At 41.3% G+C, this 23934-nt stretch overlaps 1 protein-coding gene across 1 annotated transcript in view; it reads right to left on the reverse strand.

Moving 5' to 3' along the window:
- Positions 1 to 243: 243 nt before the first annotated feature.
- The window catches only part of LOC126255514 (tyrosine-protein phosphatase non-receptor type 13-like), a 245893-nt gene continuing 222202 nt past the window's right edge, over positions 244 to 23934 (reverse strand). The window contains exon 15 of the mRNA XM_049955401.1: positions 244 to 374. The gene's annotated coding sequence lies outside the window, so the exon portion shown is untranslated. The remainder of the gene's footprint in view (positions 375 to 23934) is intronic.

Genomic DNA, 23934 nt, shown 5'->3' on the forward strand with positions numbered 1-23934 from the left:
GTATAGTGTGTTGGAACTGGGATAATAGGGTTTTGGCTTGACAAAATTAAAATAGTTATTGATTCTGTCTGGACACTCTGCTGCTAGGTTGAAAGTATCCACACTATTCATCACCGTTATTTTGTTACAGCCTGGAGTTCTGTCAATTAGGCCACCTTCTGAATTAACATGTGAACATTCCATCTCTGTTTCATTTGTAGCATACATAATGTACTCAAGTTCTGATGAAGTATTTGATTTTTTCCTTCTTTTTGGAGGTATGATTCTTGGTGCTATCTGGGTATTTATGCCACTATGTTCATTTTGCAACTTTGGTGTTTTCAATTGTTTTCTAATCCTTGGAACAGGGACAGGAGGAGCAGGATCACTAAAACCTGAAACAAACAAACAGGTACATGTCTTAGATAGATCAGAAAAACAGAAAACCTACAAGAAATTTTACTGAAATTTCTGTTAGCAAGCCAGGAAAATATTTAATGTATAAAACAAAATAGTGAAGTAGCTAATAAGATAATGTTTGGCATGGGCAACGAACATCTGTTGCTGAAAACACTTCTTTCATCTTAAGTATTTGCTTCTTTTAAAAAAGTAATATAGCAACATGCCGAAATAATGGTCTATACAGATTCTTACAAAAAGTACGGTAAGAGTAAAGATACAAATCAAGGATGGATAAAAAATATTGTGGAGAGATGTGGAAGATAGTACATGAATGAAACTGTAGGTATAGATGAACTTAACTTATAATAAATATTTTAAAAAGAAAAATCAATTTTCTGTTCAAAAAGTGCAAATCACTGCTTTAGCCAAAACATATCATAAGTAGGTTATTAAATATCACACTATATCACAGATACAACTATTTCAGTAGAATAATACTGAGAAGTATCCATACAGCACATATATTCATTCAAGAGTACACCTACATATATCAGTGAAGCAACTTTAGAATAATTTCTTAATAACTCAGTTACAAGGAAATAAAATGCATATTTTTATTGTTTGTCTGTCTTACCCACAGAGTCCTTTATCCACACCTACATCAACAAGTCTTATATCCAAATCTGCATATCTACATCTACCTCTGCATCAATACTGCAAACCACTGTGAAGCGCATGGCAGATGGTACATCCAATTGTATCATTTATTAGGGTTTCTCTAGTTCCATTCATGTATAGAGAGCAACAGGAAGTACAATTGTTTAAATGCCTCTGTGCATGCTGTAATTATTCTAACCTTGTCCTCACGATTCCTATGTGAGTGATACATAGGGGGTTGTAGTATATTCCTGGAATCATCATTTAAAGCTGGTTCTTCAAACTTTGTTAGTAGACTTTCTCAGGATAGTTTACATCTACCTTCAAGAGTCTGCCAGATCAGTTTCTTCAGTGTCAATGCAACACTCTCCAATGGGTTAAACAAACCTGTGACCATTTGTTCTGCCCTTCTCTGTATACATTCAATATCCCCCGTTAGTACTATTTGGTGAGGGTACTACACATTTGAACAATACTCTAGAATGAGTCACACAAGTGATTTGTAAGCAATCTACTTTACAGACTAATTGCACTTCCCCAGTATTCGAGCACTAAAGTCTACCATCTGCTTTACCCACAATTAAGCCTATGTGGTCATTCCATTTCATATTCCTACAAAGTGTTACACCCAGGTACTTGTATGAGTTGGCCAGTTCCAACTGTAACTCACAGATATTATGATCATAGGATACTATTTTCTTTGGTTTGTAGAGTGCACAATTTTACATTTCTGAACATTACATCAAGTTGCCAATCTTTGCACCACTCTGAAATCTTATCAAGCTCTGACTGAATATTTATGTAGCTTCTTTCATCAGATAGTACTTCATTATAGATAACTGCATCATCTGCAAAATGTCTGAGGTTAATATTGCCCATAAGGTCATTCACTAATGTACAACATGAACAGCAATTGTTCCAACACACTTCCCTGGGGCACACCCAAAGTTACATCTACATCTGATGATGACTTTCCCATCCCATATAACATTCTGTGTCCTCCCTACCAAAACGTTCTCAATCAAGTCACAAATTTTAGTTGACATCCCATATGATCAAACTTGTTGACAATAAATATAGGTGTGGTACCAAGTCAACTGCTTTTTGGAACTCAAGAAATACTGCATCTATGTACCTTGATCCAAAGCTTTCATTATATCATGTAAGAAAAGTGTGAGTTGGGTTTCACACGATCAATGTTTTCAGAATCTATGCTGCTTGACATGGAGGAAGCCACCCTGTTCAATATATCTCATTGTGTTTGAGCTCCAGATATGCTCTAAGTTTCTATAACTAGTTAATGTCAAAGATACTGGACAGTAGCTTTGTGGATCACTTCTGCTAGCCTTCTTGTAGACATGTGTTACCTGGGTTTTCTTCCAGCTACTGGGAATTATTTTTTGTTTAAGGGATCTATGATAGATTATGGTTAGAAGAGAGGTTAACTCAGCAGCAAATTCAGTACAGAATCTGATTGGGTTTCCATCAGGCTCTGGAGTTTTGTTCAGTTTTAATGATTTCAGCTGTTTCTCAATGCCACTGACACTAATTTTACTCATCTTTTCAGTCGTACAGGGCAATACTCCTGGCTTTCCATTGTAAAGGAGCATTTGAAAACAGATTTAAGCATTTCAGCTTTTGCTTTGCTACCCTCAATTTCAGTTGCTGTTTCATTCACTATGGACTGGACACCTAACTTTGGTGCCACTAATAGCCTTTCCATATGACCAGAATTTCCTTGGATTTTGTGAAAAATCATTTGACAATATGCTGCTACAGTAATCACTGAAGGCTTCACACATTGTCACTTGATAACCAAACATGTTTCATTCAGTATCTCTCTATCTGTAGTCCTATCCTTTTCTTTACACGTATTATGCAGTGATCTCTGTTTCATTAGAAGTTTCTTTGTAGTGTCTGTATACCATGGAGTGTCCCTCCCATTAAAAACTCTTCTACTGTGTACATACCTATTAACTGCATGGTCAATTATTCTTTTGAATGTCAGCCATAGTTCCTCTACATGCTCCTGCCCTGTTTTGAAAGTTTCAAGTTCCTCATTGACGTGTGACACAACAGATTTTTATCTAGTTTACTTAATATAAATATCTTTCTGCTTGTTTTACAGTCCCTTTGTACTTTGGTAATAGCTGTAACCACAAATGCATCAGGGTCACTGATACCAGTTTCTACATGTACATACTCGAAAAGGTCACATCTATTTGTTACTATTAGATCCAATATATTTCCATAATGAGTGGGGTTCTGAACTGTCTGTTCTAGGTGGTTTACAGAGAAGGCACTTAGTAATGTTTCACAGGAAGTCTTATCACACACTCCGCTAACAAAACCGTAATTTTTCCTGTTGATTTTCCAAATGGTTGAAGCCTCCACAGATGATTTGTACAACTTACAGAATCTGTAACTGATAAAGTTAATATAAAAGATGTTCCAGCAGAGGAGGTAAAAAACCATGCTGACAAGTTACTATTGCACTGGAGTGACTCATCTCCTTCAAATACTCATCAAGTCCACAGTGTGTACACCATTGGGAAATATACAGTTAAAATAGGTTTGCTGTCTAAGGGAGATGGTGCACACTGCAATTTCAAATGTGTTGCAGACCAGACCGATAAGGAAGAAACACTCCTAAATTCTTTCATTAACAGTTGTAATGATGAAAACTTTTCATTGTTTTGGTCTGTGGCTTTTTGTTACAATAGAATCTGACATTTACACAAATTTGCTGGACAAGTTGTCAGTGTTTTTTTTTTTTTTTAATAATAAAAAAAATTCAGTTAAGTGTGGACATGATCTTTCCTTCAAGACATGTAATACATCTAGTGAGAACAACATCTCTGAATTTCAGACCTATAACATACTCATTTTTGAGCATTTAATCACTTCTCACTAGTTCAAGTGGCCTAATCGACCTTGCCAGATTTGCATATTACTCTTGTTAATTTCCAGCTTAGCAATAATGCACACCTTTGGACCATTTTCTTGTAAATAAAACAATTTGCTAATTCTGTCTGCAATCACTTTGGCTTTACCATTAGTATCTCTTATAGCTGCACGCTTTCACAAATGTCACTGTGTGGTTGTTGTCCAAAACCACTGACACAGAAATGAGATGGTTCCAAGTTTTGGTATATATGACTCAAAGAGGACGTCGTTATCAGGAGAACGAAAACTGGCATTCTACAGATCAGAGCGTGGGATGTCAGATCCCTTAATAGGGCAGGTAGGTTAGAAAATTTAAAAAGGGAAATGGATAGGTTAAAGTTAGATATAGTGGGAATTAGTGAAGTTCGGTGGCAGGAGGAACAAGACTTTTGGTCAGGTGATTACAGGGTTATGAATACAACATCAAATAGAGGTAATGCAGGAGTAGGTTTAATAATGAATAAAAAAAATAGGAGTGCGGGTTAGCTACTACAAACAGCATAGTGAACGCATTATTGTGGCCAAGATAGACACAAAGCCCATGCCTACTACAGTAGTACAAGTTTATATGCCAACTAGCTCTGCAGATGATGAAGAAATTGATGAAATGTATGATGAGGTAAAAGAAATTAATCAGGTAGTGAAGGGAAATGAAAATTTAATAGTCATGGGTGACTGGAATTTGAGAGTAGGAAAAGGGAGAGAAGGAAACACAGTAGGTGAATATGGATTGGGGGTAAGAAATGAAAGAGGAAGCCGTATGGTAGAATTTTGCAGAAAGCATAACTTAATCAAAGCTAACATTTGGTTCAAGGATCATAAAAGAAGGTTGTATACATGGAAGAATCCTGGAGATACCAGATAGATTACATAATGGTAAGACAGAGATTTAGGAAACAGGTTTTAAATTGTAAGACATTTCCAGGGGCAGATTTGGACTCTGACCACAATCTATTGGTTATGAACTGTAGATTAAAAGTGAATAAATTGCAAAAAGGTGGGAATTTAAGGAGATGGGACCTGGATAGGCTGACTAAACTAAAGGTTGTACAGAGTTTCAGGGAGAGCATAAGGAAACAATTGACAGGAATGGGGGAAGGAAATACAGTAGAAGAAGAATGGCTAGCTCTGAGGGATGAAGTAGTGAAGGCAGCAGAGGATCAAGTAGGTAAAAAGACAAGGGCTAGTAGAAATTCTTGGGTAACAGAAGAAATATTGAATTTAATTGATGAAAGGAGTAAATATAAAAACACAGTAAATGAAGCAGGCAAAAAGGAATACGAATGTCTCAAAAATGAGATTAACAGGAAGTCCAAAATGGCTATATGTGGATGGCTAGAGGACAAATGTAAGGATGTAGTGGCTTATCTCATTAGGGGTAAGATAGATACTGCCTACAGGAAAATTAAAGAGACCTTTGGAGAAAAGAGAGCCACTTGTATGAATATCAAGAGCTCAGATGGAAACCCACTGATGGCCTTGGGAGAGCCAGTCCTGACAAAACTCTACCATCTGGTGAGCAAGATGTATGAGACAGGCAAAATATCCTCAAATTTCAAGAAGAATATACTAATTCCAATCCCAAAGAAAGCAGGTGTTGACAAATGTGAAAATTACTGAACTATCAGTTTAATAAGTCACAGCTGCAAAATACTAACACGAATTCTTTACAGATGAATGGAAAAACTGGTAGAAGCCGACCTCGGGGAAGATCAGTTTGGATTCCGTAGTAATGTTGGAACATGTGAGGCAATACTGACCTTACGGCTTATCTTAGAAGAAAGATTAAGGAAAGGCAAACCTACATTTCTAGCATTTGTAGACTTAGAGAAAGCTTTTGACAATGTTGACTAGTATACTCTCTTTCAAATTCTAAAGGTGGCAGGGAGTGAAAGGCTATTTACAATTTGTACACAAACCAGATGGCAGTTATAAGAGTCGAGGGGCATGAAAGGGAAGCAGCGGTTGGGAAGGGAGTGAGACAGGGTTGTAGCCTCTCCATGATGTTATTCAAGCTGTATATTGAGCAAGCAGTAAAGGAAACAAAAGAAAAATTCGGAGTAGGTATTAAAATCCATGGAGAAGAAATAAAAACTTTGAGGTTCGCCAATGACATTGTAATTCTGTCAGAGACAGCAAAGGACTTGGAAGAGCAGTTGAACGGAATGGACAGTGTCATGAAAGGAGGGTATAAGATGAACATCAACAAAAGCAAAATGAGGATAACGGAATGTAGTCGAATTAAGTCGGGTGATGCTGAGGGAATTAGATTAGGAAATGAGACACTTAAAGTAGTAAAGGAGTTATGCTATTTGGGGAGCAAAATAACTGATGATGGTCGAAGTAGAGAGGATATAAAATGTAGACTGGCAATGGCAAGGAAATCATTTCTGAAGAAGAGAAACTTGTTAACAGCGAGTATAGATTTAAGTGTCAGGAAGTCTTTTCTGAAAGTATTTGTATGGAGTGTAGTCATGTATGGAAGTGAAGCATGGATGATAAATAGTTTGGACAAGAAGAGAATAGAAGCTTTCGAAATGTGGTCCTACAGACGAATGCTGAAGATTAGGTGGGTAGATCACATAACTAATGAGGAGGTATTGAATAGAATTGGGGAGAAGAGGAGTTTGTGGCGCAACTTGACAAGAAGAATGGACCAGTTGGTAGGACATGTTCTGAGGCATCAAGGGATCACAAATTTAGCATTGGAGGGCAGCGTGGAGGGTAAAACTCATAGAGGGAGACCAAGAAATGAATACACTAAGCAGATTCAGAAGGATGTAGGTTGCAGTAAGTACTGGGAGATGAAGAAGCTTGCACAGGATAGAGTAGCATGGAGAGTTGCATCAAACCAGTCTCAGGACTGAAGACCACAACAACAACGATTTTTCTGCATTTTGGGATTGGCACTACTGGCTGCAGTTGTGATGCGTTCATCACGTTTAGTTGTTACTTGCATAGCACTACTATCCACAGGCATTAACTTCTGCATTTCTGTCTTATGCATGATGTGCAATCACTATCTATGCACCAAAAAATGTTGGAGTAGCCTCAATCACAGAGAAATTGCAATGAGCTTCGTCAACTTTGTTTGCAGCTCACACATTTAGTTTCTTCTTGAAAAAACACTCGTCTTCTGTGTGTCCCTTCTTGTTACTAACACTGAATTTATACACTGACTTCCTTTATTGTTTGTCTTTCAATTTTTGTTCCAATTTTTCACTCACAGCACTTTTTGACTTGTTCACAAAACATCTGCACAACTGAAGAAACATCATAGCACTCATATTTTCACTATCTTTCTGAACCCTTGCATTGTGTTTTTCTAAGATTTTTACTTTGATATCTGGCAGATCTTCACAGGATTCAACAGCATATATAAAACCATTGTATCTATCGGGAAGACTGTAGAACAGCATTACTGGCAATAGATCACTGTTTATATCAACATCCATTGCTTGTAATTTGTTCACTATATCAAAGAATTCAGTAAGATGTTGTGCCATATCATCACTAGGTTGCATTTTGTGAAATGTGAGGAATTTGAGCTGTTGCTTTGCAAGCAGTTCCTTTGGATGCATAGATTGATTCTAGTTTAAGCTATCCGTGATGTGATGTAGTGCAGTTCTTTACTTGCTTCAACTCAGTGTGACTGATTGATAAAAGTCTGCTTTTGCTTTTCTGTCTGCTGCTAGCCATGCTTTATATGCAGCTTATGCAGCAGTGAGCATTTCACCTTTGACAGTCACTGCAAGTCACAGTATGTGTGCAGGTATGCATCCCCAAGTGTCATTTTTGATGAGCATTGCTTCAACTACTATTCTCCATGTGTCATAATGTGACAGCATTTCTATTCAAACTCTATGTGCAGCAGTCACATGCAGCATATTAATCATGTTTATATCTGCACTTTTCAGCAAGTTTTTGTCTAATCAAAAACTGTTGCTTTTGCCTTTGCCAACACTGATAGATTTGCCAATATTATATTGTCATATGTGATACACAAACAGGAGTCAGACCATAAAGGAAGGATTACAATGGATGGGTCTTCCTAGAAAAGTCTTCATGTTAGGGGTAATAATAACTTAAAACAATAATGACTGTTATTTAACAGCTGCTTTTAAAAGACACAGACAATAATAGAACTGTTGACACTATCTTTTAACTCCTAAGCACTAAGTAGCTATTATTGTGGATATCCACAGTCATATGCACATATACCTGCAATGACACAGGTTTTTATCCTCCAAGTAAATACTACTTTAGATATTTGCAACAGTGCAGACCTCTACTCATGGTCATAAGTATTTTATCAGACCAGCAATGTCACTCTCCCTGTCCATTGAGACAAGGAATTATTTAATAGGGTGGCAGAATAAATTTTTGCTTCTAAAAGCCAAATAAACTCTTGATTCTTCTATTATTCTGTTTGTGTCTCCCCTTCCCAATATGACTGAAAAGTTACAAACACCAGCAAAAATAATGAATGATTTTTCTTGCTGCATATGTACAAGTAGTATGTTCATCTGCATCTACATCCATATTCTACAAACCACTGCAAAGTGCATGGCAGAGGATGTTTCCTGCTGTAGCTGTTATGGGGGCTTCTTCCTGTTCCCTCCACAAATGGAACATGAGAAGCACGACTGTTTTAAACAGCTCCGTACATGCCATAAATACTTACGACTTAGATTCTAGTGTTGACTTGTAAACAAAATATAATGCTGTACTAATTGTAAACATTTGGAAGAAGAATGACTAGGGTTCTTAAAGTATTTATTTGGCTCTATTCGAAAACATATTAGCAAAGCCAGCCCTTAATTAACTCCAAAATAATTACTACATTTGTCAAAAGTATTGTTTGTATAGCTATTCATTATTTGAACAAATAATTCAGCCTAACATTTGTGGTAGAAGGTACTGTTGAAAAGAAGGAATTTTTCGATGTATTCAGTTACCTGAATGAGTTATGTTTTAATTATAATTTCTGTAACTTAAACATTGAACAATGTATAGTTTCAGTGTCTATTATTGTGAGGATACATAAAGGACAGATTTTTTTCCCCAAGACAGTCATCTCACTGCCTATTTTCAGATACGAAACAAGTATTGGTTAGATTAACAACAATGCATCAACTTAACAGTGGAATAAATGTAACATAAATAGGCTGTGTGTTAGAATGATTAATGACAATGCCTGTTTAATTTATTTGAAAAATAGTGTCACACATACCATATTATTCTGCAAGAACTGTGAACTGTGTGGTTAGGTTTTTAGTGCTCATAGATGTTCAACAGCAAACTATTGTAGCAGTATGCTGATGTTTGCCTGCAACCTATTAATGAGGCTTATCAATATTTACCAATAGTGAACTGGCCATATAATTGTGTAATACTGGAGGGTTGTGAACAGTGAATGTAAAGAACTGTGAAACACAATTGTGCAACTGTTGGTTACATCATTTATAGTAATCAGTGTTGAACTTCCACCCTCCAGTTTTCAGCCAGTATAACAATGCAGTACATCAACACAGAGGACTATAAATGAAGAAATAAAGTAGGCAAATGTCACAATGAGATAAGTTATTGCAAATGTGAAGTGCTAGTACATCAGTAACTGGTGTAACTGCAAGAATGTTGATTGCAGGTTGAATCTGCTACTAGCGTCACTCTTATGTGACTGCCATGAAATCTGAATAGACATCATATTTCAGATGTAGAAATACACCTACCAACTTTCGTTTATGCTGCACAATTCCTTCTTGAATTTTTTTCCCATCACTGTAGATGATTTGAGGGAATAAGCTACTGATAAGTACCAAAAAGCAAAACAACATTCCCAAGTTTCATTATAAAATGTGGTACATGCAACATGAGTGTGGCAATAAACTCCAACAAAATTACACCTTCTTTGGAAACAAAGTTTTTAGGCACATGGCTTCAAAATGACTAACTGGTGTACGCATTTAAATGAAAGAAATGGACCACTAAATAAAATATGTTATAGTCTATTTTTACTCGCTGTTAAAACAAGTTTTCACACTTTTCGAATTGCCTACTTTGCCCAATTTCACAACATCCTACTTTATGTCATTATATTCTTGGGGAATACACCACCTAGTTCAATCTTGAACTTCCCTGTATGTACATTCCAGAAATTCATAAATGTGTCAGAAAGAATGTAAATGTATTAGAAAGAATTCAAAAGACAAAACTAAAAACTTTAATGCCCTGAGCATGATATATAATGGGAAAAGGAAAAGCTTCATGTCGTGCCAGTAAGGACATCAGCTTATAGAACTACAAATAGTGCTACACAAATTCTGTTTTACAGATAAAGCAAGAAATTAATTTACTTGCTGAAATATTACTGTTACTGTATATTGTGTGTGTGTGTGTGTGTGTGTGTGTGTGTGTGTGTGTGTGTGTGCACACTGTATCCCAAAATCTGAAAAGATTGTTTAGATGAGCAATAAAAACAGACATGTGAAAGTGAATCAATATGTAAGCAAAATGCATTCAATGGTAGTACAATATGCATCTACAATGTAGTATTGTTCTCGACTTGCCACTTTTTTTTGCATCCCTCAAGCCAGGAACCCGAGAATGCACTTGCAGTAACTGTACTGAAGGTACCCAAAGCAAGTGTTTGCCAATAGCAGTTTCACAGGTAAAACTGTATTGCTCTGCCATCTGCAGCACTACTTCATCAGGTAAGTGTAGGGATTTCTGTCCAGATACACTGTTGAGAATTTTGTCAAGAAGCAAGTGATGCAGAATGAATTAGGAACTACAAGCTGTCCTTGCTGAAAGAAAAGAATCTGTTAAGTGGGACATGAAAATATTTATAAGGATGATAAATATGTCAGTACACAGTCCATTCATTATCAAGCCACAGAAAAGGCAATCGAAGACATTTCAGACTGTGTCTCTTTCCAGAATGGCTGGAAACATGCAGGGAGAGACAATGGTTTAAGGCCTTGTTTCAAAGATTGCATCAAAGTACACCACACTGAAGGTTAATTATAACCAATCATGTGTGCTTTAAACATAATAAATGTCTGTTGTCAACAATTCCTGAAAATCTCATCAATTTTTGACAGATGACCGGCAAAAATGCAATCTTTTGCCATTACTGTTCAATCTGTACATTAAAGAAACAATGAAAAAAATAAAAGAAAGGTTCTAGAGTAGGATTACAATTCCAGGAGAAAAGATATGAATGTTAAGATGACATTACTACCCTCAGAAAAATTGAGGAAAATTTATAGCACCTTCCTTTTGAATGGAATGAACGATCTAACAAGCAAAGTAAGTGGTTTGAGGAAATCAGAGGAAAAGCAAATGTAATGAGAAGCAGCATACATGAGTTTAACAATAAATTTAATATTAATATTGGGAACCACAAAACAGATGAATCAAAGGAACACTGCTACCTAGAAAAAAAATCTGCATGACTGAAGAAGCAAAGGGGGTAAGGAACATGCTATCACAGCCAAATAAGGTATTCACCACTAAAGGAAGTCTACTAGTATCAAATATAAGCCTTAATTTGAGCAAAAAATTTCAGAGAATATACACACATCAAAAAAAGTTTTGCATCACCTCGTTTCCGATAGTTCGAGAACCTGTACAGAAAATTGGAATAGAGATCAACATAAATATCATTTCCGCCCTTTTTATTGCTCATAACAACCACACATTGCATGTTGTATCACCACACGGTAAGACCTTCAGAGGTGGTGGTCCAGATTGCTGTACACACAGATATCTCTAATACCCAGTAGCACATCCTCTTGCATTGATGCATGCCTGTATTCGTCTTGGCATACTATCCACAAGTTCATCAAGGCACTGTTGGTCCAATTGTTCCAAGCCCTCAGAGTGTTTGGTGGGTCACATTATCCATAAACAGACCTTTTCAATCTATCCCTGGCATGTTTGATAGGGTTCATGTCTGGAGAACATGCTGGCCACTCTAGTTGAGCGATGTCGTTATCCTGAAGGAAGTCATTCACAAGATGTGCATAATGGAGGTTCAAATTGTCATCCATGAATACAAATGCCTTGCCAATATGCTGCTGATATGTTTGCTCTATCAGCCAGAGGATGGCATTCACATATCATAAAGCCGTTACAGCGCCTTCCATGACCACCAGCAGCGTACGTTCGCCCCACATAATGCTACCCCAAAACAACAGGGAACCTCCACCTTGCTGCACTTGCTGGACAGTGTGTCTAAGGCGTTCAGCCTGAGCAGGTTGCCTCAAAACACATCTCCGACGATTGTCTGGTTGAAGGCATATGTGACACTCACTGGTGAAGAGAATGTGGTGCCAATCCTGAGTGGTCCGTTCGGCATGTTGTTGGGCCCATCTGTACTGCACTGCATGGTGTTGTGGTTTCAAAGATGGACCTTGGAATGGACATTGGGAGTGAAGATGCGTATCATGCAGCCTATTGCACACAGTTTGAGTTGTAACATAATGTCCTGTGGCTGCACAAACATCATTATTCAACACGGTGGCGTTGCTGTCAGGAGGCCTCCGAGCTATAATCCATAGGTAGCCATCATCCACTGCAGTAGTAGGCCTTTGGTGGCCTGAGCGAGGCATGTCATTGACCGTTCCTGTCTCTCTGTATCTCCTCCATGTCCGAACAACATCGCTTTGGTTCACTCTGAGACACCTGGACACTTCCCTTGTTGAGAGCCCTTCCTGGCACAAAGTAACAATAAGGATGTGATTGAACAGTGGTATTGACCGTGTAGGCATGGTTGAACTACAGACAACACGAGCTGTGTACCTCCTTCCTGGTGAAATGACTGGAACTGATCGGCTGTCGGACTCCCTCCATTTAATAGGTGCTGCTCATGCATGGCTGCTTGCATCTTTGGGCAGGTTTAATGACATCTCTGAACAGTCAAAGGGACTGTGTCTGTGATACATTATCCACAGTCAATGTCTATCTTCAGGAGTTCTGGGAACCAGAGTGATGCAAAACTTTTTTTGATGTGTGTATATCTGGAACACAGTATTGTATGGAACTAAATCATGGACTGTGGGAAAACTGGAAGAGAAGAGAACGAAAATGTTTTGACATGTGATGCTATAGAAGGATGTTAAAAATCAGGTAGACTGATAAGCAATGAGGACATTCTCCACAAAATTATGGAGGAAAGGAATGTGTGGCCAACACTGACAAGGAGAAGGGACAGGATGACAGGACATTCGTTAATACATTAGGAAATAACTTCCATAGTATTAGAGAAATTCATAGATGGTGCCATCACCATTATCACCTTCCAAACTAATGACAAAGATGGGGATGATAACAGTCTGCAAGTATGTTTTATTTCATTTGCAGTGCAGGCACAATATACATCACATTAGCATGTGCTGCGCACAAACTGGCAACATTTCCCCAGTCATTCTCATCTGTCATTTACAGAGTTATTTTATTCAAGCTCTATATCCCAAACGATACACTCCTTTCACAAACATGTCTTTGCAATAGCCAAGCTACTGTCTATAACATTTTAGACAGAAGTTTAATCGATAAATGAGGAGTCTGGAAGAGAGCTGATCACAACATCAACTAGATGGGTATCAAACTGTTTGATAACATGTGCTACATTCAACTGACACCATATAAAATTCATATTTTGACTGGCAAGTATTAGAGTACTATCTATGAAACCTATACTTGTACAGTATTACGAATTCAATTTATATTCTTAGAGTTAGCAAAGAAATGAAAGTTCTGATGAGCCATTTTGAAACATGAATATATTTAAAAATAATGGACTACGAAGCACTTTAAATATGAATAGTACTCAATATGAGCGCTGATCAAAAAGTAATGGGAACTTTTGTTTTTCTTAAAGAATCTTTATTTATTCATCAGCAACACCATCTTTGTCCCCTGCAAAGTAATCCCCATCAGATATAATACATTTATATCACCTCTTTTTCCCATTTTGGGAGCACTTCTGGAACTCGCTTTTCATTATGGTGTTCAGCTCCTTCAGCGATTCTGTTTTCATTTCACTAATGGTGGCAAAATGACATCTCTTGATGGTCCTCATCAGTCTTGTGAATTGAAAGAAGTTGCAGGGGACCATATCCAGTGAATACAGTGGCTGAGGTAACATAACACAATGGCTGAGGTAACAACATAACAGTATTGTTTTTCACCAAAAAGTCATGAGCAAGCATTGAGTTGTGAGCAGGAACATTGTTGTGATGCAATTTCCATGAGTGGTTTTGCCACAATTCTGGTAATTTTCTTTGGATTGCTTCATGAAAAAACAGCACATAACTTCCAGGTAGTATTCCTCACTGACCATATGACCATAAGGCAGGGACTCATGATACACTAACCCATTGTAATCAAACAAAATAGAAAGAAGAACCTTCACATGTGGCTGAACTTGTCAAATTTTTTTGTCTTGGCTCTTCAAGCAGTTTCCACTGGGACAACTCGATTTTGTGTTCAGCATCATACCCATATACCATCATACCCATATACCCATGATTCCTCACCTGTTACATCCTTCTTTAAAAGCTGTGGATCTTTGTTGGCTTCATTTGGCATTTCCTGAGAGATGTCTGCATGATGTCGTTTTTGTTCAAAATTCAAAAACTCCAGAACAAACTTTGCTGCTACACATTTCACATCTAAGACACCCAAAAAAATTGCTTGGCATGAGCCATAGGATAGGCCATCACCAGCATTCTTTCTGATTGTGATTTGGCAGTTTTCCCGAATCATTTTCTGTACTTCTTGCATGTTCTCATCAGTAATTTATGTGCCAGGACATCCAGGATGGTCGTCATCTTCAACAAGTTCTCAACTCCCCCCCCCCTTCCCCCCCCCCAAAAAAAAATAGCCTTTTCGACTGCCAACAATAAACTAAACCTTGAAACTGGTGAAAATGCAAACAAGTCAGATGTATAAAACCTGCAAAATTAAAAAATTCCCACTACTTTTTGATCATGCGTCATATCTTTTGAAACGAGACCACAACAAAAGCCAACTTAACTGTTACAAGTATTCTGCATCAAATAATTTATTGGATATGGCTGAGTAAATTTCAGATATCTTCCACAGATAATGCAAGAGGACACAGAAGCAGGTCAGTTCAGACCCACCAGGCGAAGTTGTATCAGGCCTCCCTGCTGACATGACAAATACTGCCCAAGACTGCTGAGCAGTTAGTACACAGCCTGGCATGACAGAGAGACCAGAGTCGTGGTAACATTGATACCCTCTCCGGGGGACACCACCTTGATGAAGCACTGTCCGTGCGGTTGGAGAGGCTTGCGTATCCGCGGGAAGCTGAGGGCTATGCCGAAGGTAGAGGACCGACTGCCGGAAAGGCCTCAGCCGATGGAGCAGACTAAGAGTGTCCCACAACGTCCCCTCTTCCCTTTCCACTCCTAGTCCTACCTTATTCCCTGACCCAACCCAAGGTGTGATGCGATCCGTGCTGAGGGGTGCGTGGCACATGGGAAGATGTGTCGCAAACGGAGCCTCAGGGATACCGGGCGACCTCCCTGAGTAATTAGCCTTACACTGTGTGTGGTATTCATGGTGTGGACCTTCCAGATTCCCAATTCTCATGGGACCAACATGGACACGACTACAAAAAAAGAAAAAGAAACTGAGTGGCAAATTGAGACCTCAGATACCCAAACATCAGGGACTGAATTGATGGAAGGGCCTTCCACTACTGAACCGGGGTCTAGACCTGAGCCAGAAGTGGGAACTGTAACTGAAAAGCTGGACCAGATTATGATCAAAGGCTTGTCTGGGGCCCGAAGGAGGAAGCTACTCAGGGAACAGAGGGAAAAGGACGGAAAAGAATGGCTTCCTAAGCACAAATGGAGGGAGGTATAGGAACTAGAACCCAAGACCCCAGGAAAAAACTGTCTCAGGTTGAAGGGGACACGCAGACCCCCACAACGTCAAAGACAGGTAGTAAGCGAATAAGGGAGGAATCAAAGTCTCCCTCCTCCCTGGATAAGCGAATCCAGAAAAAACCGAGGCAGGAAGTAGGGAAACAGACCTATAGTACTGCAGTCTCGGTTTTTAGGATGGCAGTTATCCAGGAAGGTTATCCACTGGTGTCCATTACCTCACAGCAGGAGGAACTAGTGCAGGTAGCCCTCTTTGAAAAGATTGGGGGGGACACTAGCCCAGGTCCCAACTTCAGGAGGGTCTATCTAGATCATGGTGCACTCATTTTTGTCTGTGAGCGGTTGCACACAGTAGAATGGCTCAAGGACAAGGTGCCCATCATATCCCCGTGGGAAGATGCGAAGCTGCTGGTCAAGACGGCGGCGGAGCTTCTTAAGACTGCAAAGATATCATTGTGGGTACCCAACATCCTTAAGGAAGTCTCTCCCAAGACTCTGTTTGGGAAAATAGTGGCCCAGAACCCAAAAGTACCGACAGAAGACTGTAGAGTGATTAACCAGAAGGTTGCTCCGGAAGGACGAACCCTGGTGGTGGAGGTTGGTGAGAAGTCCCTGAAGGCGATGCGGGAGCAGGACCTGAAACTGTTTTTAGGGTTCTCGCAGGTCACCGTCAGGGTTCTCAAAGACCTCAAAGATGGCAGTAAGACGGAGCCTGGAGGTGCTGCAAATTACTCTGCAGCACAGTAAAGAGGCCTCTGCTGCCCTGAGCCGCTGCCTGGGGAGACAGGAAGTGGACGTGGCCCTGATACAAGAACCCTATTTATACAAATGGGGTGTATCAGGCCTTGGAGGCACTGGAGGTAAGCTGATCCATGCTAGAAATCTAAGAAACTCCAAAACATGCATCTATGTTAGAAACGGCATTTCTTTCATGCCAATGATGGATTTCTGCTCTAGGGACTTAGTGACCATCAAAATGCAGCAACATGAGGAAGGTATAACGAGAGAAATTGTCTTGGCCTCAGCATACCTTCCTTACGAAGACAGTTCTCCCCCTCCCTTGGAGGCAAGGTGACCAACTGCTGGTGGGGTGCGACGCCAATGCCCACAACCCACAACCTAGTGTGGGGCAGCAAGGACACCAGCAGTAGAGGTGAGTACCTTCTTGAATTCCTCTTAGCTAACAACTTAGAGATCCTGAATAGGGGCAATGAACCTACATTCAGGAATAGCAGAAGGGAAGAAGTAATTGGCATAACATTTGGTTCCATGACGATGGGTAGCTACACTCCCGGAAATTGAAATAAGAACACCGTGAATTCATTGTCCCAGGAAGGGGAAACTTTATTGACAAATTCATGGGGTCAGATACATCACATGATCACACTGACAGAACCACAGGCACATAGACACAGGCAACAGAGCATGCACAATGTCGGCACTAGTACAGTGTATATCCACCTTTCGCAGCAATGCAGGCTGCTATAATCCCATGGAGACGATCGTAGAGATGCTGGATGTAGTCCTGTGGAACGGCTTGCCATGCCATTTCCACCTGGCGCCTCAGTTGGACCAGCGTTCGTGCCGGACATGCAGACCGCGTGAGACGACGCTTCATCCAGTCCCAAACATGCTCAATGGGTGACAGATCCGGAGATCTTGCTGGCCAGGGTAGTTGACTTACACCTTCTAGAGCACGTTGGGTGGCACGGGATACATGCGGACGTGCATTGTCCTGTTGGAACAGCAAGTTCGCTTGCCGGTCTAGGAATGGTAGAACGATGAGTTCGATGACGGTTTGGATGTACCGTGCACTATTCAGTGTCCCCTCGACGATCATCAGTGGTGTACGGCCAGTGTAGGAGATCGCTCCCCACACCATGATGCCGGGTGTTGGCCCTGTGTGCCTCGGTCGTATGCAGTCCTGATTGTGGCGCTCACCTGCACGGCGCCAAACACGCATACGACCATCACTGGCACCAAGGCAGAAGCGACTCTCATCGCTGAAGACGACACGTCTCCATTCGTCCCTCCATTCACGCCTGTCGCGACACCACTGGAGGCGGGCTGCACGATGTTGGGGCGTGAGCGGAAGACGGCCTAACGGTGTGCGGGACCGTAGCCCAGCTTCATGGAGACGGTTGCGAATGGTCCTCGCCGATACCCCAGGAGCAACAGTGTCCCTAATTTGCTGGGAAGTGGCGGTGCGGTCCCCTACGGCATTGCGTAGGATCCTACGGTCTTGGCGTGCATCCGTGCGTCGCTGCGGTCCGGTCCCAGGTCGACGGGCACGTGCACCTTCCCCCGACCACTGGCGACAACATCGATGTACTGTGGAGACCTCACGCCCCACGTGTTGAGCAATTCGGCGGTACGTCCACCCGGCCTCCCGCATGCCCACTATACGCCCTCGCTCAAAGTCCGTCAACTGCACATACGGTTCACGTCCACGCTGTCGCGGCATGCTACCAGTGTTAAAGACTGCGGTGGAGCTCCGTATGCCACGGCAAACTGGCTGACACTGACGGCGGCGGTGCACAAATGCTGCGCAGCTAGCGCCATTCGACGGCCAACACCGCGGTTCCTGGTGTGTCCGCTGTGCCGTGCGTGTGATCATTGCTTGTACAGCCCTCTCGCAGTGTCCGGAGCAAGTATGGTGGGTCTGACACACCGGTGTCAATGTGTTCTTTTTTCCATTTCCAGGAGTGTATGTCAAACAATGGCATGTGGTGTTGGAGCCATCCTCATCGGACCACATGTACATTAAATTCAAGGTTGAAATGGGAATCAAACAGACCATGACCTATAGAAATCCCAGGAAAAGAGACTGGGAGACATATAGGAGGGACCTTGACTTAGGCTTATCGGAAATTAAAACCACGATAAGGAAGCCAGTAGAATTTGAGGACATAGCAGAGGCTGTTACCTCTGCCACAGTGATCCCATATCACGGCAACTGCACAATCACCAGGAAGTGCACAAATAGGAGTGTTCCTTGGTGGAATAACAAATTGGAAACGCAAAGAAAACAGGTATGGAGGCTGTTTAATATTACGAGACGCAAAGGACAATGGGCTAAATATCGTGAGGCCCTTGTCAGTTACAATCTTGCAATAAGACAAGCAAAGGAGGCATCCTGGAAGGCATTCTGTGAGGAAATGGAAGGCACAGCTTCACAAGCCGGACTTCAAAAAATTCTCACTAGAGTACCAACTAATCCAAGAGGTACGTTGAGGAAGGAGGATGGGGAATATACAAAGACAGCACATGAGACGCTGGAATCGCTCCTCAAAACTCACTTTCCTCAATATGCTCTGTCGGGTAACACAGACCAGTATGTGACCCCAGAGAGACAACGGTTCTCAGACACTTGAAGAGAGGGCTGGGAATCAACCAAGGAGTGTGTGAACTTCAACAAAATCCAGTGGGCGGTGGAAACATTCCAGCCGTTCAAGTCACCTGGCCCAGATGGAATTTTACCCAGCTCTCCTGCAACAGGCAGGAGGAAAGCTTATAAGAATCCTATGGAGACTATTTAGGGTTAGCTTAGCAGTAGGAATCATTCCCAATGTTTGGCGGGCAGTGAAGGTTGTCTTCATTCCAAAGCCAGGGAGAATTGATCATACCAAGGCCAAGGATATGAGACCAATCAGTCTGTCCTTCTTCATTCTCAAAACATTGGAAAAACTGGTTAATGTATATGTTGGGGAGAGGAGGCTATGTAGGGTCCCACTACATCTGAAGCAACACACATATCAACCATGTAAAACACTGTAAAACACCTCTCCACCAACTCGTCGGGAAGGTGGAACAAGCACTTCACTTCCAAGAAATAGCCATCTGCATCTTCCTGGATATCAAGGGGGCCTTTAGTAACACAACCTTCGATTCCAGGGCAGCAGAGGTGCATGATCTGGGGACCACTATATGTAGGTGGACCAGAGCCATGCTTAGTGGAAGGAAGGTAGAAGCTACCATGATGAAAGAAAAGATAGTAATTAAGACCACTAGAGGCCGCCCACAAGGAGGAGTTTTGTCTCCTCTGTTGTGGAATCTAGTGGTGAATGAACTCATTGAGGAACTAAATTCCAGACAATGCTTCTGCCAAGGATACCCAGATGCCCTTGTCATAGTAATACTTGGCAAATTCACTGACACAGTCAGGAATATGGCACAAGGAGGGTTGGACATTGTGCAAAAATGGTGCATTAAACAGGATCTGAGAGTTAATTCTAAGAAGACTGTTGTGGTGCCATTTACGAAGAGACATATTCAGCATGCAAGTTGGAATCTAAAGCTCTTCGATGAAACTCTACCTGTGAAGGGGACAGTGAAATATCTAGGGGTAACCTTGGATGAGAAGCTAACTTGGACCCCTCATATTAAGAGTATCTGCTCCAAGGCAAAAAGCACTTTAATGAGTACTAGGAGCGCTTGTGGCAAAAACAGGGGCCTAAGACCCAGGGGTATCCACTGGATATACACCACAGTGGTTAGACCTAGGATTTCCTATGAGGCCGTAGTGTGGTGGAAGAAGGTAGAACAGCAGATTGCTGCTAAAGAGCTTGCTAAGGTGCAGAGATTGGCCTGCTTAGCCATTACGGGCGGAATTAGCGGCACACCAACCGCTGGAATGGAAGCCATTCTGGACATACCTCCACTTCACCTTTGGGTTAAGATGGAGGCAGGAACTGGGGCATACAGACTTAAAACTGGCCAAAACTGGGTCTCATTTGGATATCCAGAATCACACACTAACATAGTGAGTGAGCTAAATATAGGTATGGCTGGGGAAATGCCCGCTGACTATATAATAACTCCGAACTGCCTCGACAAGCCCTACAACATAATTATTGGAAGTAGGGAGCAGTGGGAGAAATGGTTCGACACTGTACGGAGGACATCATTTGGTTCACCGATGGGTCGAAAACAGATCAAGGCATTGGGGCAGGGTTGTACGGGGTTCAGCCAAGACTGGAGAGCAGTATCTCTCTAGGAAAACTGGCCTCTGTATTCCAAGCTGAAATTACTGCAATCAGGGCATGTGTGGAGGAGAATATGAGTAGGTGCTACAATAACCATAGCATCTACATCTATTCAGACAGCCAGGCAGCCCTGAAATCATTGGCAGCACCTGCAACAAGATCTAAGATTCTTGCAGATTGCCACAGGGCTCTGGTGGAGCCTGGGGGGAAGCAATAGGGTGTACCTAGTGTGGGTCCCTGGCCATTCAGGGATCTGTGGCAATGAACAAGCTGATAGATTGGTTAGGATGGGGGCAACAACTCCATTTATTGGACCAGAACCTGTTTTGACAATCACCTAGGCCATGATCAAATTAGAACAATGGAACTGGCTTAGAAAACAGCACGTAGGATATTGGACCAAGGTCCATAAACAAAAACATGGTAAGGTAATGATGCCCGAGCCATATTTTAAAAGAAGCTCTGTAATCCTGGGATTGAACAGGAAAGAGATCAAACTTATGACTGGACTGATGACCAGCCATGGTAATTTCAAAAAGCACGTACACACAATGGGTATAATGGAAGAGGACCCTAAATGTATGATCTGTGAAGAGGGTGAAGAAACTGCATCACACCTAATCTTTGAATGCATGGCATTGGAGAGTAAAAGATACAGAATCTTCACGACAACTAGACCTGAAGAAATTGTGTCTAACAAAAAACTGGTAGAGGGACTCCTTGCACTATTTAAGGGCACTGGTTGGCTTTACTAGATACACAGGGAGTGATACCGCACAATAAACCTAGTTTCGGTGTGGGCAGTGGCGGGTTAGACCTAAGCTGTTTTAGCTCTCCTGTTAGAATCAAATCAACATTGACACAGTGGGGAAGCAAAGCTGCTGCGGTGTAGGTGACCCAATTCTTTCACATCCCTACTGTCATCCTCTTATGGCTTATGTGATAGAAATCAATGCTTTAGCAACACAGGGCTGAATCATGCCCACATACACACTCCTCATTTCGTCAGAGGTATTGCAGTCAACCAACCACCAGGTCTGAGGACTCTGCCGCTGCTAGCTATGGCCCTGCTGCTCTCACTGTGTCCAGTGCTATGGACTTAGCACAGACCAATCAGTGGATCACTTGTGGGCCTACCTTAGCCGCTGCTGGCCTCCTACCCTGGAGGCCTACTGTTCGAGCCTGGGGCTGGTCAGCAACCATTGCCCATGTGGGCAAACTCTCTGCCACCTGCCTCAGCTCGCATGTGCAGACACTGCTGCCACTTTGAACCATCTCATTCATGTTAGGTCCACGGCATGATTCTGCGCGACCCATCCTGTGCCACGAAGTAGACTCTAATCTGCATTGTGAGCCACCACCCCCTGCCGTGGGCAGCATCCTCGCAGAATTGCTGCTGTCATCACCTGCTGACCGTAAAATGCTGCAAGCTGTCTTCCCAGCAGTTGATTGCAATGCCTCCTCGCAGGCCATGTACAGCTTATGTCCTGAGGGTGCGGACTTTTCTGATTAACATCACAATCATTGTAGTTGAGAACAACAAATGAATGTTTTAACAATGATGTTAATGACAATACATCAGATGACTATCAGGCATTCACTTACAGCTTCACTGTACTCCACAGCAGTAGAGAACACCTCTGCACAGGATATTAATGAAAAAGTAACTTGCAAAGGTACTCATTTACAAAAAGTAATGGTGAGGCCTGGTGGTCTAGTGATAAAGCACTTGCCCACAAACCAAGAGGTCACATGATTCAGCCCCAGTCGGATCACGGATTTTTCAGTCTGCATTTTAACTTAACCTTCACTTTATAAATACGGAATCTGGTCATGAAAGTTATTAACCTCTGATCTGTTTTTATTGCAAATGTTATTTTCTATTTATTGTTTGTATTTAAGTAGAGCAAAATGTATCCACTCCTGTGGTATCAGGAGTAAATCAGCCATTATGGACAATGAGTCATGAAAGGGAAGTTGGTTTAATACTGTAATGCTAAGATGAATTTTTGATCCACTCTTCTATGTAAAGTATTATGAAATTATGGCAGCCACTGTGAAATGTTTTGTTTGAGTGTTAATCTACTACCACAATACAAAATACATGGAAGTCATTAACTGAATAATACAATATCATTTCTATTTGAAAAGCCACAAGAACCTATTACACAATACCTGCCTGATACAGAATTGAATCCTGAAGCAATCAACACTGTACTTTCATCACCCAAGAGATTGATGTGTAAAAAGCTAACTACATTCTTGTTTGAAATCATTTCACTTTTCTCACAAATTTTGAGTTTGTTGTGACCAGGATTTTAATGTGCAGTAAAGGGTTCTGTTGTCTGCTGCAGAGCAATTTTAAAAGATCTTTTGTATAAATTAGAGTAATGAGCGATGTTGCCATCACTTTTGATAACTTTTAAAGCAGGTTAAAATGACAACTTTGATTTGACATTTCTGGAAGCCTGAATTCTGTACGTCCGTTTGCATGTGGCACCAGACAAATACATCTCTTCCTTGTTGTGTTGTAATGTGGTGAATATTGCTAATGACTGACTGCCTTTATGTGGCAAGTTTTTGGTATATTTTGATGTGGCATATCTACTAATATAGCAGAACAAATTAAACAGGAATCAAAGAAAATGGATGGGGTGCAACTAGCTGAACCAGCTGAGAAATAGTAGGACTAAATCAATCAGGACTAGATAAGGTTCAAATGGCTCTGAGCATTATGGGACTTAACATCTGAGGTCATCAGTCCCCTAGACTTATAATTACTTAAACCTAACTAACCTAAGGACATTACACACATCCATGCCCTAGGCAGGATACGAACCTGCGACCGTAGCAGCAGTGCGGTTCCAGACTGAAGTGCCGAGAACTGTTCGGCCACAACAGCCTACAGACTAGATAAGGCAGGTCTACATCAAAATCCAGACAGTGCTTCAGTAGGATGTCAAAACAAATAATAACTAATGTTGAAAGATGCTGTTAACAAAGTCTAACAAATTGCTATTAGTGCTTCAGTAGGATGTCAAAAC

The sequence above is a fragment of the Schistocerca nitens genome, chromosome 1, assembly GCF_023898315.1.
Source record: "Schistocerca nitens isolate TAMUIC-IGC-003100 chromosome 1, iqSchNite1.1, whole genome shotgun sequence".
NCBI classification, from domain to species: domain Eukaryota; kingdom Metazoa; phylum Arthropoda; class Insecta; order Orthoptera; family Acrididae; genus Schistocerca; species Schistocerca nitens.